Source organism: Theobroma cacao, chromosome 9, assembly GCF_053813885.1.
Source record: "Theobroma cacao isolate CCN51 chromosome 9, ASM5381388v1, whole genome shotgun sequence".
Classification (NCBI taxonomy): domain Eukaryota; kingdom Viridiplantae; phylum Streptophyta; class Magnoliopsida; order Malvales; family Malvaceae; genus Theobroma; species Theobroma cacao.
Genome location: NC_142647.1, coordinates 13856839 through 13873210, shown reverse-complemented (window position 1 = coordinate 13873210; position 16372 = coordinate 13856839). Strand labels below are relative to the sequence as shown.

The 16372-nt window shown below is 31.0% G+C and overlaps 1 long non-coding RNA gene across 1 annotated transcript; it reads left to right on the top strand.

The window, feature by feature from the left end:
* The first annotated feature begins 1526 nt into the window (after positions 1-1526).
* On the top strand, positions 1527-3918 carry LOC148760753 (uncharacterized). The gene is made up of 3 exons (XR_016028597.1): positions 1527-1659; positions 2308-2391; positions 3260-3918. It is a non-coding gene; the product is annotated as an uncharacterized LOC148760753 (long non-coding RNA).
* Positions 3919-16372: the final 12454 nt, after the last annotated feature.

The window sequence follows — 16372 nt, the reverse complement described above, 5'->3', positions numbered from 1 at the left end:
ATGCTATCCATCACATGTATGTCATGAAAAATATTTTTATAGAGTTGGGTTTGTCATCTTCTCCCCCACTTGGATCAACCATATGATCCTTCTTCATGACTGATTTCGACATCCAACTAAATATTAATATTTTAATATTATTTTATTAATAAAATATTATTTTATTCTAAAAATTTTATCTTGTCTCCTTGGTACCCAAAATACCCTATTATGCCTCACTTGACTTCCAAATCGCCTTTTATCTCACAAATTCTCCTCCAATAAAATTATTATTATTTTATTGTTATTTTCTCACTTGCGGAATATGTTATCCTAAACTACTCCTTTCGTCGTTTATCACTTTTAAACAATTTAATTGACCTCAATTTGCATTCGATCAACTTTATTTATCACCATATCTGAAATACCCCATAATTTGATATGGTGATAAATAAAGTTGATTGAATGCAAATTGAGGTCAATTAAAATGTTTAAAAGTGATAAAAGACGAAAGGAGTAGTTTAGGATAAAATATTTTGCAAGTGAGAAAATAACAATAAAATAATAATAATTTTATCAGAGGAGAATTTGTGAGATAAAAGGCGATTTGGAAGTCAAGTGAGGCATAATAAGGTATTTTGGGTACCAAAGAGACAAGATAAAATTTTTAGAATAAAATAATATTTTATTAATAAAATATTATTAAAATATTAATATTTAGCCGAATGTCGAAGTCAATCAAGAAGAAAGATCATATGGTTGATCCAAGTGGGGGAGAAGATGACAAGCTCGACTCTATAAAAATATTTATCATGACATACATGTGATGGATAGTATGTTTGCATGCTAGGAGAGTTTCGAAAAATTTACAAAAGTCGGTATTGTACCTAAAGGTACAATAAAGTTGATTTAAGCCTCGAACTAGATCAAATAGAGAATTTACAATGAAATTAAGAATTTTAAAGTCCCAAAATGGGTTAATATGGTGATTCGGAGTTCGAGGATCAATTTGGAGTCAAATTGGAATTTTCGCTATCCAGGGGCAAAATAGTCATTTGACACCTGGGGACAAAATGGAAATTTTTAGAAAATATTTTTGGCCCCATTTGACTTATTGGAGTAAGATTTGAGGTTTAGAAGTGAAAAATTTTAATTTCGGTATAATTTGGAGTAAAAGGGTAAAATGGTAATTTTACCATTCGGAATCGAAAATTTAATTTTTTGAAAGGATTTTGATCAAATTTAATTATTTGGAGTGTGAAATGAGTATGAGGAGTGAAAATTATGCATTATGGAAAATTTTCAATTTTTGGGGTAAAAATGTAATTTTTGAAAAGTTCAGGGGCAAAAGTGTAATTTTGAAAAATTTGCTCCACCAAAACTTTGGAAAAATCTGGAAATTTCACTTAAGACTTGGATAAGTCAAAGGGAATGCATGGTGAAAAAAATAGGACAAGTGGATGGCTAGAAAAAAAAATGAATTAATAAAATATTTAAAATATGAATAAAATAATATTATTGCATTAAACAATAAAAAGGCATAAAAAAAATCAGCCCACCCATTCTTCTTCTTCAACATTCGGCCAAGCAAGAAACAAGAGAGAGAAAGGAGAAAACAAAACCCTAGAGAGAGAAAATCAAAGAAAAAGTGTGAATTTTCAAGGAAATTAAGTGAAAAAGGTGAGATTTTTTCTATTAAGCTTGAGTTTTCTTATTCCCAAGTATTTCTCTTTATTTTCCATGATTAAATTACATGTTTTCATGATGAATTAAATTCTGAAAAAATGGGTTAGGAGAGAGAAAGTTGTTGGATTTATTTGATTTTAATTTATGTTAGTGTTTTTAGTTAGTTTAGCATATTTAGAAACAAAACAACAAGAAAAGAATTTATTTTCTCCCCCAACCATTAATGGCTGAATTTACCATGTAGTGAGTGAGGATGAGTTTGATTTTATTCTAGGAGAATTGGTTAAGGAATAATGAATTATGAGCCTAGAAAAATAATGGGAATTTTCGGAGCAAAAATACGAATTTTTACCCACTAGGGGTATTTTCGTAATTTACTATTGGGACTGATAATTTGCATCACACTGAGGGATATTAAGTTAATTTGGGTGCAATTGAGGTATAGAAACTGAAAAGAATTAAATTGGAGTTTAAACGAACCCGTTAGGAATTTAATCGGGTGATAAGATGAATTAGGCTAATACCGGATTTAGATAGTTACCAGTGCATTTTTGCATTCCATATCATGCATTGGTAGTCCAAATTAGTTTAATTTTGATTTAGTACCAACTTAGTGAATTCTCGATTTTGTACTGTGTCAAGGTGGTGAGTCCTCCAATAAAGGCAAGAAAATTACATCCGAGGACCAGTAGACAGAGTGCTTCGAAAGTCTGCATTCTAGACATTGTGAGTAAACTTATTATCGTCTTAATTATCTAGAGTAGTTTTATACAACTATGTGATTTTATGAAAAATGGGTTTAAATGGTAAATTGTTATGTTTTAAGGGAAATTGTGATTTTATAAAATGATTTTATAAATTTTCTGAAAAATCGAATATTGGTTTTGAAAATAGAGTAATTGCAGACTGCTAGTTTGTGTTGCAAATTTATGGTTTTAAATTGAATGGCTTATGACAATAAATGAGCATGAATGGCTAAACTGATTTTGGTGTTATAATTATTTATACTGTGTATTCAGCCTTGAGAGGCTAGGTTCCGATAAATTGCCATGTCATGCTAGAATGAATTTTATTGATTGGTGGATTATATATTAATTATTTACTGCAGAGGGGGTTCCGTGGACCAGCCTATTAGAGGGGCACGGTAAACTCCATTATATTATTACCTCGAACGGAGAGGCACGTAGGGTATCTCTTGGGGTAAAGCTTAGGGTTCACTTCACGCTAAACCACCACGTGAAGGGGAACTCAGCCAACGCCAAGGAACGGCTGTATTTTTCTCAAACAAAAATATATTTTAAGAGTATACAAAATTTTAACAGCCTTGGCGGACTCGGTTAGATGCCCTGCGCAAGGTATCACCGAGTATGAGTTTTGGCACGAGCCAAAGTTTTAAGAAATTCATAAGCCAAGTTGATTACTCGATTTTTATGGATTGATTTTATTTGGTTGAAATGAGTTGAATGGTAATGAAATTACAGTATGATGATTTATTTTAATTGTCTCCATTTACTCGACTTTAGATAGTTTAGATGGTATCTGTTTACTCGCTGGGATTTTATAATCTCACCACCCTCATTTCCTCACATTTCAGGCTCAGGGAATTTCGTAGTTAGCTGACTTGAACAAGGACCTTCATTTGGACTCGAATCGGTAAAAGCTGTAGGTTTTCAGCTTCCGATGCATTTTGGATAGATATGGGCCCACGTGTCACTGTAAAAGAAATTTTATGATTTGGTTATTTGCTTTATAGTATATATGAATATAATTATCTTTTACGCTATAAGAATTATGTACCGATAGTTTTATGAAAATTATTTTACAAGAAAATAGTTTATTTTATTGAATATTTTTATCATATTCAAATGGTCAAATTTTCACTTCAAATGAACGTTTTAGATACTTAATTTTTTTTAATCATTAAATATATATTTTCGGCTTACCTACTACATTTTTAGCAAGTTTCGAGGTTTTCGATAAAAATGACGAAAATGCCCCTGTGAGCAAAAAAAAAAAAAAACAATATGTTATGTTATAATTTGGAAATGATTTGTAATCCTTCGTATTTTGATTATTTGATAACTATTGCTCACCGGGGAAGTGCGAAAGCTGATACGAGAGCCTTGCGAGGTTTCGATCGACATTCGGGGTGAAGAATGTTTGTCGAGGCTTCGCGGCGGTTGTCACGGGCTCGATGGGGAGTTCCGGGTCGTGATAATATCAAAGTATGGGGTATTTCATCAAATGTAATTGTGTGTGCAACCATTGGAGGCCAAACACTTAGGTGGCTTCAGTTCTTCCTCCCTTTATGGTGTACACGAGCTTGAGTAGAAACAAGAGTAATGTCGTATCTTCTTTCAATCAAGAGGATTTGCCATTGTGATTATGACATTACTTGGCTAGGTAATATTTTTTTATTTTTTTCTTAAATTTTGTTTGTATTAAATCACCAAGGTGATCCATAAGCAGCGGCATGGCATGATATGTTTAAAATTTTTATTTTTCGTTGTATATGATAATTGTTAGCTATGAGTTTCATGCCATTCCAACACAAACATGTACCTTTGAGCTGAAAATTACACAATAAAAACTTTATTCAACTCATATATTTGGTAAAGAAATTAACATAAATTTGAAAAAATAATGAAAAAATTAACTTAAAATCAAAAGACTTGAGAAAATTATCTTAGTAACTAACTAAGAATCTTTAGATCCATGCCAACCAAGAATATTCTCAGTAAGCAAACGGGAAAATGAACAAATCATCCATTATCATTAGCTAAATGAAAAATCGAAAAATAATTAGTGAAAATAGTGAAATTCTCTTATGCGATTCGATTCAAGAAAAAAAAAAGGATTTGGTGAAATTTAATGATGAGAAATTAAGAGTGAAATAATTTTGGTGAGAAATGAAGTAAGAGAGAAGAGTTGATGTAAGAGAGAGGAAAAGTTGGATGGTAAGAAAAAAAAATTGTTAAGACTCACAAAAGGCATATTGTTTACTTGGGCTGTCTTGATAAAATAATTATATGGGCCATAGTTGTTTTTATTTTGTGGGCTTTCAAGTTTGTTCTAATTTATTTTAAGATAATCTATTTTAATTTACTTTAAGTGATAACACTTCAAATAGTGCAACTAAATAAAAATATATTAAATGTTACAAGAAGAATTTAGTTACATTAAAATAATTGCAACTAAAGTTATGCATTAAAAAGTAAAAAAATATTGTTGTGATAAAATTTTTTAACTTTTTGTTTTGCACAGATGAAATAGACACATTCTACAATAGGTAAGGAGAATTTGGCAAAGAAGATTGCTAATGTTTTGTTGGATGAGGTTAAAATGCTATGAACGATGGATGACACCTTTATTATTTTCTTAAATTTTGACAGTAGATCTAGAATATCTTGTAAAGTTGGTTCCTGATGTAAACTTCAAGGTTTTTAATCTGAATTATGATTTTTTTTTAAAAAATAATTTGAAGTAAATAATTTTTATCAAACTCAAATAGGATCATGAAACTAAAAATACTTGTGCAAATTGAGATGTTGTATGTTAACTACATAAATTCAAAATATCCAAATTTGATTGATGGATGTCAAAATGAGTTTGCTATCAAATATTCAAATACGTAAATGATATATTAAAATTATAAGAATTTAATTTTACTAGAATAATATTTTTAATTACTTGGATAAATTGAAATGGTTGAGTATTTTAATTGAATCTCCTAGCAACATTATGGTAAGAAGGATGAGTAATTTGACTTGATTCCTATAAACTTATTAGAATAAATACATGGTTATATACACTAAAAGAAAATTATGTTGGTAAAATAAAATCAAAACATAATAGAAAACTATAGTAAGAATGTGATTATCTCGTCATCTATGGAAAAATAATTTTTTAATATGTTACAAAAATTTCAAAACAAAATATAAAACAATATTAAGAATTTATTACTCTTACCTCCTATCAATTAGATGTTTTTTGCAAAGCCCGACCTTATAAAATACTATTCATGACATACATGTGATGATAGCATGATTGCATGCTAGGAGAGTCCCGAAAAATTTACAAAAGTCGGTATTGTACCTAGAGGTACAACAAAGTTTATTTAATCCTCGAACTAGATCAAATAGGAATTTTAAGGTGAGATTAAGAGTTTCACAGTTCATGGATGACTTAAAATGGTAATTTGGAGTTTGAGGATCAATTTGGAGTCAAATCGAAATTTTCACTAACTAGGGACAAAATGGTCATTTGCCACCTGGGGACAAAATGGAAATTTTAGAAAAGATTTTTTTGACCCCATTTGACTTATTAGAGTATAATTTGACTTATTGAAGTATGATTTGAGGTTTAGAAGTGAAAAATTTTAATTTCGGTATAATTTGGAGTATAGGGGTAAAATGGTAATTTTGCCACCTCAGGGGCAAAATTGTAATTTTCCACCACCAGGATATTTTTTCCAGCACATGGTATTCCTTTGTCTTCATCTTTGACCCTTGACTAAACATGTGGTGGAGATAAAATGTTTAAATTTTTAAAATTTTAAAAACGGGCCAATGACATGATGCCATGTGTCATGCCTTTATTAATTTATTATTTTCCTTTTTAAAAGGCACAAAATCAGCCCATCTTCCACCCCATGGCCGGCCAAACCAGCAAGAAGAGAGAGAAAATAAAAACAAAACCCTAGAGACAGAAAATCAAAGAAAAAGTGTGAATTTTCAAGGAAATTAAGTGAAAAAGGTGAGTTTTTTCTATTAAGCTTGAGTTTTCTTATTCCCAAGCATTTCTCTTTATTTTCCATGATTAAATTACATGTTTTCATGATGAATTAAATTCTGAAAAAATGGGTTAGGAGAGAGAAAGTTGTTGGATTTATTTGATTTTAATTTATGTTAGTGTTTTTAGTTAGTTTAGCATATTTAGAAACAAAACAACAAGAAAAGAATTTATTTTCTCCCCCAACCATTAATGGCTGAATTTACCATGTAGTGAGTGAGGATGAGTTTGATTTTATTCTAGGAGAATTGGTTAAGGAATGATGAATTATGAGCCTAGAAAAATAATGGGAATTTTCGGAGCAAAAATATGAATTTTTACCCACTAGGGGTATTTTCGTAATTTATTGTTGGGACTGATAATTTGCACCACACTGAGGGACATTAAGTTAATTTGGGTGCAATTGAGGTATAGAAACTGAAAAGAATTAAATTGGAGTTTAAACGGACCCGTTAAGAATTTAATCGGGTGATAAGACGAATTAGGTCAATACCGGGTTTAAATAGTTACCAGTGCATTTTTGCATTCCATATCATGCATTGGTAATCTAAATTAGTTTAATTTTGATTTAGTACCAACTTGGTGAAACTCTCGATTTTGTATTGTGTCAAGGTGGTGAGTCCTCCGATAAAGGCAAGGAAACTGCATCCGAGGACCAGTAGACAGAGTGCTTCAAAAGTCTGCATTCTAGACATAGTGAGTAAACTTACTGTCATTTTAATTATCTAGGGTGGTTTTTAAATGCTTTCATGAATTCTATGGAAAAAGGAATTTAAAAAGATAAATTTTCATGTTTTATGAATAAATGAGTTTCAATGAAATTAAATTATAAATTGTTTTGAAATTAATAGTGATTTTGAAAAATAGAGTACACGGAGACTGTTAATTGTGGCAATTTGATTGTTTAAATTAACTGGCTTATGATAAATCGAGCATGATTGGCTAGTTGGCAATTGTATTGAAATGCGAATTGTTTGGTTACCTTGAAAAACTACGAATTACAAAATTGCCATATCATGTTATTGAGTTTTATTATATGGTGGATTATATATTAATTAATCACTGCAGTAGGGGGTTTCTGTGGACCAGCCTTTTAGAGGGGCACGGTAAACCCCATTATATTCTTACCTCGAACGGAGAGGCGCGTAGGGTATCTCCTGGGGTAAAGTTTAGGGTTCACTTCACGCTAAACCACCACGTGAGGGGGAACTCAGCCAACGCCAAGGAACGGCTATGTTTTCAAAACAAAAACATGATTTATGTGAAATGTGAATTTTAATAGCCTTGGCGGTCTCGGTAGGATGCCTCGGCCAAGGTGTCCCCGAGAATGGATTTATGGCACAAGCCTAGATTTTTATGAGATTCATAAGCCTCTTTACGTGTTTTGAACAAAATGTGTTCTAATGCTATAACCCAGTTTATGATGATTTACTTTATTGTCTTCATGTACTCAACTCTAGATGTTTATGATGATGTTTGTTTACTCATTGGGATTTTATAATCTCACCACCCTCCTTTCCACCCATTTCAGGTTCAGTATAGACTGTAGATAGCTGATCTCATCGAGGACTACAGTGGGATCTGCATTTTCCAAACCGTAGGTTCACAGTCCTCTTTACTTTTGTTTATTCGGGGGCACTCTTGTTATTGTAAATTAAATTAAATATTTTGGCTTACTGTATTTAAGTATGTATAAATTTATTTAACTTTTACGTTATAAAAATTATTCACGTATAACTCTATAAATATTGTTTTATAAGAAAATAGAATATTTTACTTAATATTTCTTTTATTTTCTTATTATATTCAAATAACCATAATTTCTTTTTAAATGAAGATTTTAGACTTTTAAACTCATTTTGAATATGAATTGTGTGTTTTGTACTTGTATATTACGTTTTAGCCAGTTTTAAAATTTTTGAGAAAAATGACCAAAATACCCTTGTGAGACGAAAAATTAATATTTTATTTGTTTAAAGTTGGAAACAGCTTAAAATATTTTAGAACACGATATTTGACAATGGTTGCTCACAAGGGAACAGAGAAACTGATAGTAAAGCCTTGCGGGGTTTCGGGTTGACATTCCGGGCAATAAGTGTCTACCGGGACACCGCGGCGGTTGTCACGGGCTCGAGGGGAGTACCGGGTCGTGACATTTTTGCTTTCTTTTAACTTTTCCAAACCATTTTTTGGTCAATGAGATGATCCATTTCCTTTACCTTTAGGTTTACATTTGATTCCTTTTACTTTTTCCTTCTTTCTCATTATATCCACTTTCATCAAATTGACAAACTTTCGAGACTTTTCAATTGATAACTACTTCAAAGTTATCTTAACTTTTCTCAATGTCCTTTCTCAATCACTCATAGTCATATAAAATTATTGCTCACTCATTACAGCTTTTGTTGCTAAATTGGCATACCATATAAACAAAATTTTGTAACAAGTATTTACATCTGCTTTAGGATTATTTGATTTAGTAGATGTAGAAAAATTTAACACACTTCCAATCTTCTCTTTTTTTATCCATGTATTTAATATATATTGATTTGAAAATCTTGTAAAATTCTGAGAACTTAGCACTTTCAAAGAATGAGTACATAAAAGACTAACAAATTCAAATTTCTTACAACTACAAGTGATTGTTGAATTTGACAAGTCAACTATAATTGTATAATGACGAGATTTTCTAAAAAGAATGACTTTGTAACTATTAGTACTTCCAACAATTTCAGTAGTGTACCACTTACAATCTCAAGTAAGCTAAAGTTCATTAGAATACATTTTAAAAATTGTTTAAGTATACACATTTTCTGCATGTTTCAATATCTCCATTAGAAATGTCAAAGATGACTTTCTCTAAGTGTCTTCATAATCAACTTTCAACTCCTCTTGGTGGCTATCAAGCAATAATTTCAAACAGTGATGAAAAAAATGTAATAAATCACCATTATAACTAATGCAATTTTTTATTTGGTTATTCGTACTTACTTCTTTGAGTAGTGAACATATCTGCACAAAAAGTTTATCGTCAATAAAGCAAAGCTCATTTTTGTTTCAACTCAAATTGTCTCTACAACCAACTATTGTCCTTCATATTTTATTTCGCAAGCATATGATCTCATATATTTAGAAAATCTTTCTCTTCATCATGATCATAATAAACAGAACAACTAAAATCCTTAACAAAACTAAAAAATCTCTAAAATGCATCACTAAGGTGCTTCATTGCATTTTGATGCATGTCATGCACAAAAACTATGATATGTTTCAAGCCATTGTGAAACAAGTGCTTTTGTCATTGCAGCGTCATAATCTGTAAGGATCGTCATCAGCTTTTTCCCTAACATTGCTTTTGAAAATGAATTAAATAACCATAAAAAAAGTATCACTTGTTTTATCATATAACAATGTTGCACCAAAGATAACACTTTGCTTATGATTGGAGGCAAAGCGAATGGGGGGCTAGGAGGGGCTCCTGTCCCCTAAAAGTTTTAAAATTTTTATAGTATACCTTTTCTTTTTTTAGAATTTTATAGTTTTGCCCCTACAACAATTTTTTTTGGTGAGATGCCCCATAACAATTAGTCGACAATTAATTTTAGTACACTTAAGGACTAAACCAAAAACTTTTGCACTAGAATTATTCCCTCACTTTCCCAAGACCCCATAAGCACCCACCTCTTGTTCTCTTTTCATTTTACCAAATGAAAACAAAAAGTCAATTTTTTCCTTACATTTTTTTGCTTGCCGTCAAGATTCTCTGTGCAAAAGACCTCTTATAATTCTATGAAATAGAATTATTTTTTTTCTCAAATTGTTCTTAAAAGTTAGCTAAGTTCTTGAGTTTAGGTTAGAATTTTGTTATTTTTAGTTATTTTTGTAATTAGTTTATTTTTATTAAGTTATTTTAATTTTATGTTTTTTTATCTTAGTTTAGTTATTATTTATTAGTTTTTATATTTTTATAGGACTCTAGAAGAATAAGGCTTAATTGGGTGAAAAAAGGTGTCTAAGAAGTCTATTTCCTATTTGTATATGTCGCTATATTTTAAATATAACTTTGACTCAAGATGTCCAAATAGTGCGTGTCAAACCCTATTCTATAAAATAATTACGACATCATTTACATGCTCAATAAAATGTTTGCATGTTTAGGAAGTTCGAGGAATCGTTAAAAGATGATATTGCCCCTAATGGTACAATTAAGTCGATTAAGCCTCGAACTAGTTCAAATAAGAATTTTGAGGTGAAATTAAGAGTTTTACAGTTCAGGGATGACCCAAAATGGTAATTCGGAGTTCGAGGATCAATTTGGAGTCAAACTGAAATTTTCACTATCTAAGGGCAAAATGGTCATTTGCCACTAGGGGACAAAATGAAAATTTTGAGAAAAGTATTTTTTGGCCCCATTTAAATTATTGGAGTATGATTTGAGTATTGGAGTATAGTTTGAGGGTTTGGCAGTGAAAAAGTTTAATTCTGGTGATTTTTGGAGTGTAGGGGCAAAATGGTAATTTTTCCACCCACAGACAAAATTTGAGATTTTGAGAGAATTTAGATCAAATTTGACAAATTGGAGAATGGTATGAGTATAAGGGATGAAAAATATGTCTATGGGCAATTTTTCAGTTTTTGGGGCAAAAATGTAATTTTTGACTTTTATAGGGGCAAAAGTGTAAATTTCAAAAATTACTCCACCAAGACTTTGGATAAGTCTGAGAATTTTATCTAAGCTATGGATATGTGGGACAAGTGTATGGTGAAAATTTGGAAATAAATGGATGGCTAGAATTTAAGGAATTAATAAAACAAAAAAATGAATAAGATAATATTATATTATTTTAGCCTTTAAAAATGTCAAAATTCCAGAATTCTCATCTTCTTCAGCTGTCCAAACAAGGAGAGAGAAAGGGGGAAAAGAAATAAGAACCCTAGCAGAAAAATTTTGGGGAAAATCAAGAGAAATCAAGAAATCAAGCATTAAAAAGGTAAATTTCATTGATTTTCCTTGTGATTTTCACTACCCATGCATTTTTTTCTCATTTCCATGCAAAATTAAAAAGTGGGTATGGACACCCATGCTGGCCAAACCTCCATGGATGAGTTTTGAACTTGAGTTTTGGTTGATTTTAATTGAATTAAGTGATTTTAGTTAGGTTATATTGAAATATAGCAAAAATAAGCTAGAGAAATAATTTTCTCCCATTGAAACCCATTATGCTGAATTTTCTAGGGGAATATTGGCTGCTGATCTTGATGTTTATTTGAGGAATTATGATGAATAATGATGAATTATGAGCCTAGAAAAATAATGGGAATTTTTGGAGCAAAAATACGAATTTTTACCCACTAGGGGTATTTTTGTAATTTGCTATCGAGACTGATAATTTGCACCACACTGAGGAACACTAAGTCAATTTGGGTGCAATTGAGGTATAGAAATTGAAAAAAATTAATTTGGAGTTTAAACAGACGCGTATATCGATTTATCAGGTAAAAGACCGAAATAGGCTAACATCTCGTTTAGGCCAAATTTAGACATTTTGCACTTCATATCATGTATTAGTAGTATAAATTAGTTTATTTTGGTTTAGTACCAAAGTAGTAAACCTCTTAATTGTACAATTTGTCAAGGTGGAGAATCCTCTAGCAAGGGCAAAGAAATCGCACTCGAGGAGTAATAGTTGGAGTACCTGAATTTAGTTTTCGAAAACTGTGAGTAAACTTATTATCGTCTTAATTATCTAGAGTAGTTTTATACAATTGTGTGATTTTATGGAAAATGGGTTTAAATGGTAAATTGTTATGTTTTAAGAGAAATTGTGATTTTATAAAATGATTTTATAAATTTTTTGGAAAATCGAATACTGGTTTTGAAAATAGAGTAATTGGAGACTGCCTGCTTGTGTTGTAAATTTATGGTTTTAAATTGAATGGCTTATGATAATAAATGAGCATGAATGACTAAACTGATTTTGGTGTTAGAATTATTTGTACTGTGTATTTAGCCTTGAGAGGCTAGGTTGCGATAAATTATCATGTCATGTAGAAAAAGATTTTATAAATCAGGTGGTAGATAAAAGATTAGCTACTGCAGTGGTGGGGGAGTTCCGTGGGCCAGCCTATTAGAAGGGCACGGTAAACTCTTTTATATTCTCACCTCGGTCGTAGAGGCGCGTAGGTATCTCCTGAGGTGGGCTTTTTGAGTGCACTTCACGTGGACCACCGCGTGAGAGTGAGACTCAGCCAACGCCAAGGAACGACTATGTTTCAAAATAAAAATATGATTTATGCGAAATATGAATTTTTAACAGCCTTAGCGGGCTTAGTTGGATACCCCTGGTCCAAGTGTCACCTAGTACAGGATTTGGCATGAGCCAAGTTTTGAGTAATTCACGAGCCATATTGATTATTTGGTTGAAATGAATATTCGTGATGTGAAAAATTTGCTGAAGTTGATTATTTTTTAATTGTCTCAATTTACTCGCCTTTAGATAGTTTAGATGGTGTTTGTTTACTCACTGAGATTTTATAATCTCACCACCCTCAATTCCCCACATTTCAGGTTCGGGATAGCCGATAGATGGCCAATTGCATCAAGGAATTCAGTTAGCCTTGCATTGTCAAAATTATAGGTTCATAGACTCGCATCTTATTGGTTAGTTGGGGGCCCACGTGTCATTGTAAAAGTAATTTTATACTTTCATTGTCTGATTTAAACTATGTATGAACATATTTAGCTTTTACGCTATGTTTTTGGCGAGTTTCAATATTATCAAAGAAAAATGATGAAAATGCCCCTATGAGCCAGAAAATAATATTTTATTATTTTGATTTGGAAACGACTTATGATTTTTTTGAAATGCAAGATTTAATAACTGTCGTTCACCGGGGAGATGCGGAAGTTGATGCTAAGCCTTGCAGGGTTCCGATCGGCATTCGGGGTAATGAGTGCCTATCGAGATGTCACGGCGGTTGTCACGGGCCCGATGGGAGTTTTGGGTCGTGACAGTGCGATTCTTAGACCATTGAAAAGCTACGAGATAGAGCTACAACTTTTATGAAGATAACTTTGCCCAATTCTTCTTGAAGATGGAGAAACTTGCATTGGAAATTGATGGAATGCAATTGTTAGCAAGAAGAAAACATGAAGCCACTAGAGCATCGTTGCTTAGATGGGGTGTGCTGCGACGTCGAAGAAGAAATTTTGAAAAAATGGTTGCAAGAAAGAAAGTTATGTAGGCCAACTTATATCTATTAGGCTCAACACTTATTCTAAGCCTAAATTAAGAGTTTTGGTTATAAGTAGTTAGCTTAAGAAGAAGTTAGACACAAAAATTGAAGAAAAATCTTGAGAGAGATTCAAGAAGCTAGAAGTTGAGGCTAAAGATTGAAGATCAAGTTTGTAAAAATTAGTTTATTTTATTCTTCCTTAGCTTTTATTATTCTTCTTACTCTTGAAGGCTAAACTTCATATGTTTTTATTTCCTTTTACAATTATGAGTAGCTAAATTTATTTTTCTAGGATTGCAATTGAACGCAAATGTAGTTTAATTTTTAATCTCTTTCTAGCTTTTTTTTAGTGGGATAGAATTGTTTATTCCAATTTGTTCTTAATACTTTTAATTAACTGACCACCAATTAAATTGATTTAGAAACCTAAACAAACTTGGGAAAGGGAGTTTAGTGTAGACTAAAATTGGAATAGCATATGATCATATTTATTTGCTTGAATGAATAAATTGATTTGTGTATAGGATAAGAATATACCTATATGTTATATGTAGTTAGTATTAGAACCTAAACTTAATGAATCTATTTTAATTTCAATTCACATAGGAATATAGTGTTTTGGTTAAAGTAGATATTTTTATAAAAAAACTTGGGAGAGCATTATAAATAATTGAGGACTCTAGGTTAGCAATTCAACCTATTAGAATAAGTTAAGAGAGAGAGGTAAAATTTAAATGAAGTGTGAAGGATATTGTAATCTTAGGCTTTTCCAATTTGATTTTTATTCCATTATATTTTTGCTTAGATTTTTAATTAGTGTTAATTAGTTTAGTTTTAGTTGATTAATTTTTAGTTAATTTAATTATCCAAATTTTAATTGTTTAAATAAAACTAAATTGTTTTAATTTTAATACTTAGTGAATTTTTAAAACAATTCTCTGAGAGATCGATACTTTGCTTAGTAATATACTATCTGTTCTATATGTATACTTGCTTAGGTAGAATTTTAACTAACAACCTTTAATCAGTAACTCAATTTTCATGTCATGATAATTGATGAACTTGATTTATTTACTTTTATTTTATTTTTAATATTTTCAACTTTAAACCTTTTCCTTATTTAATATTTTCTACTTAGAGATTTTGATTTAGAGTTTAGCATCTTAGCCATTTTTGTTGAAAGCAACAAAATAAGGATTTGATTAAGGACCTCAAGTTAGTTATTACTTATTTATTTAGGGATTGCTTCTCTACAAATTATTTGTGCTTTTTTTTTACTTAGATTGTAAAGCCCAACCTTATAAAATACTATTCATGACATACATGTGATGATAGCATGATTGTATGCTAGGAGAGTCCCGAAAAATTTACAAAAGTCGGTATTGTACCTAGAGGTATAACAAAGTTGATTTAATCCTCGAACTAGATCAAATAGGAATTTTAAGGTGAGATTAAGATCGTCACAATCCAAGGATGACTCAAAATGGTAATTCGGAGTTTGAGGATCAATTTGGAGTCGAATCGAAATTTTCACTATCCAGGGGCAAAATGGTCATTTGCCACCTGGGGACAAAATGAAAATTTTAGAAAAGATTTTTTTGACCTCATTTGACTTATTGGAGTATAATTTAACTTATTGGAGTATGATTTGAGGTTTAGAAATGGAAAATTTTAATTTCGGTATAATTTGGAGTAAAAGGGTAAAATGGTAATTTTGCCACCCTAGGGGCAAAATTGTAATTTTCCACCATCAGGATATTTTTTCCAGCACATGGTCTTCCTTTATCTTCATCTTTGACCCTTGACTAATCATGTGGTGGAGATAAAATGTTTAAATTTTTAAAATTTTAAAAATAAACCAATAAGAAAATGCAATGTGTCAAGCTTAGGATAATTTAATATTTAACTTAAAAATCAGCATAAATCAGCCCATTATTCTCCAAATATTCGGCCAAGCAAGGAAGAGAGAGAAAGAGAGGAAGAACAAACCCTAGGTGAGGAATTTCAAGAGAAAAAGTGTGGAAAATCAAGGAAAACAAGTGAAAAAGGTAAGATTTTTCAACTTAAGCTTGAAATCTATTTTCCTTAAGCATTTCTCCTTATTTTTCATGCTTAAATTACATGTTTTTATGATGAATTGTTAGCTGATCAAAATGGGTTAGGAGAGAGAAAGTTGTTAGATTAATTTGATTTTAAGTTATGTTAGTGTTTTGAGTTAGTTTAACATATTTAGAAACAAAACAACAAGAAAAGAATTTATTTTCTCCCACAACCATTAATGGCCGAATTTACCATGTATGAGTGAGGATGAGTTTGATTTTTATTCTAGGAGAATTGGTTAAGAAATGATGAATTATGAGCCTAGAAAAATAATGGGAATTTTCGGAGCAAAAATATGAATTTTTACCCATTAGGGGTATTTTCGTAATTTGCTATCGAGACTGATAATTTGCACCACACTGAGGGACATTAAGTCAATTTGGGTGCAATTGGGGTACAGAAATTGAAAAAAATTAATTTAGGATTAAATTGGACGCGTTAGTAATTTAATAAGGTGATAAGACAAATTAGGCCAATATCGAGTTTAGATAGTTACCAGTGCATTTTTGCATTCCATATTATGCATTAATAGTCTAAATTAGTTTAATTTCAATTTAGTACCAATATAGTGAATTTCTCG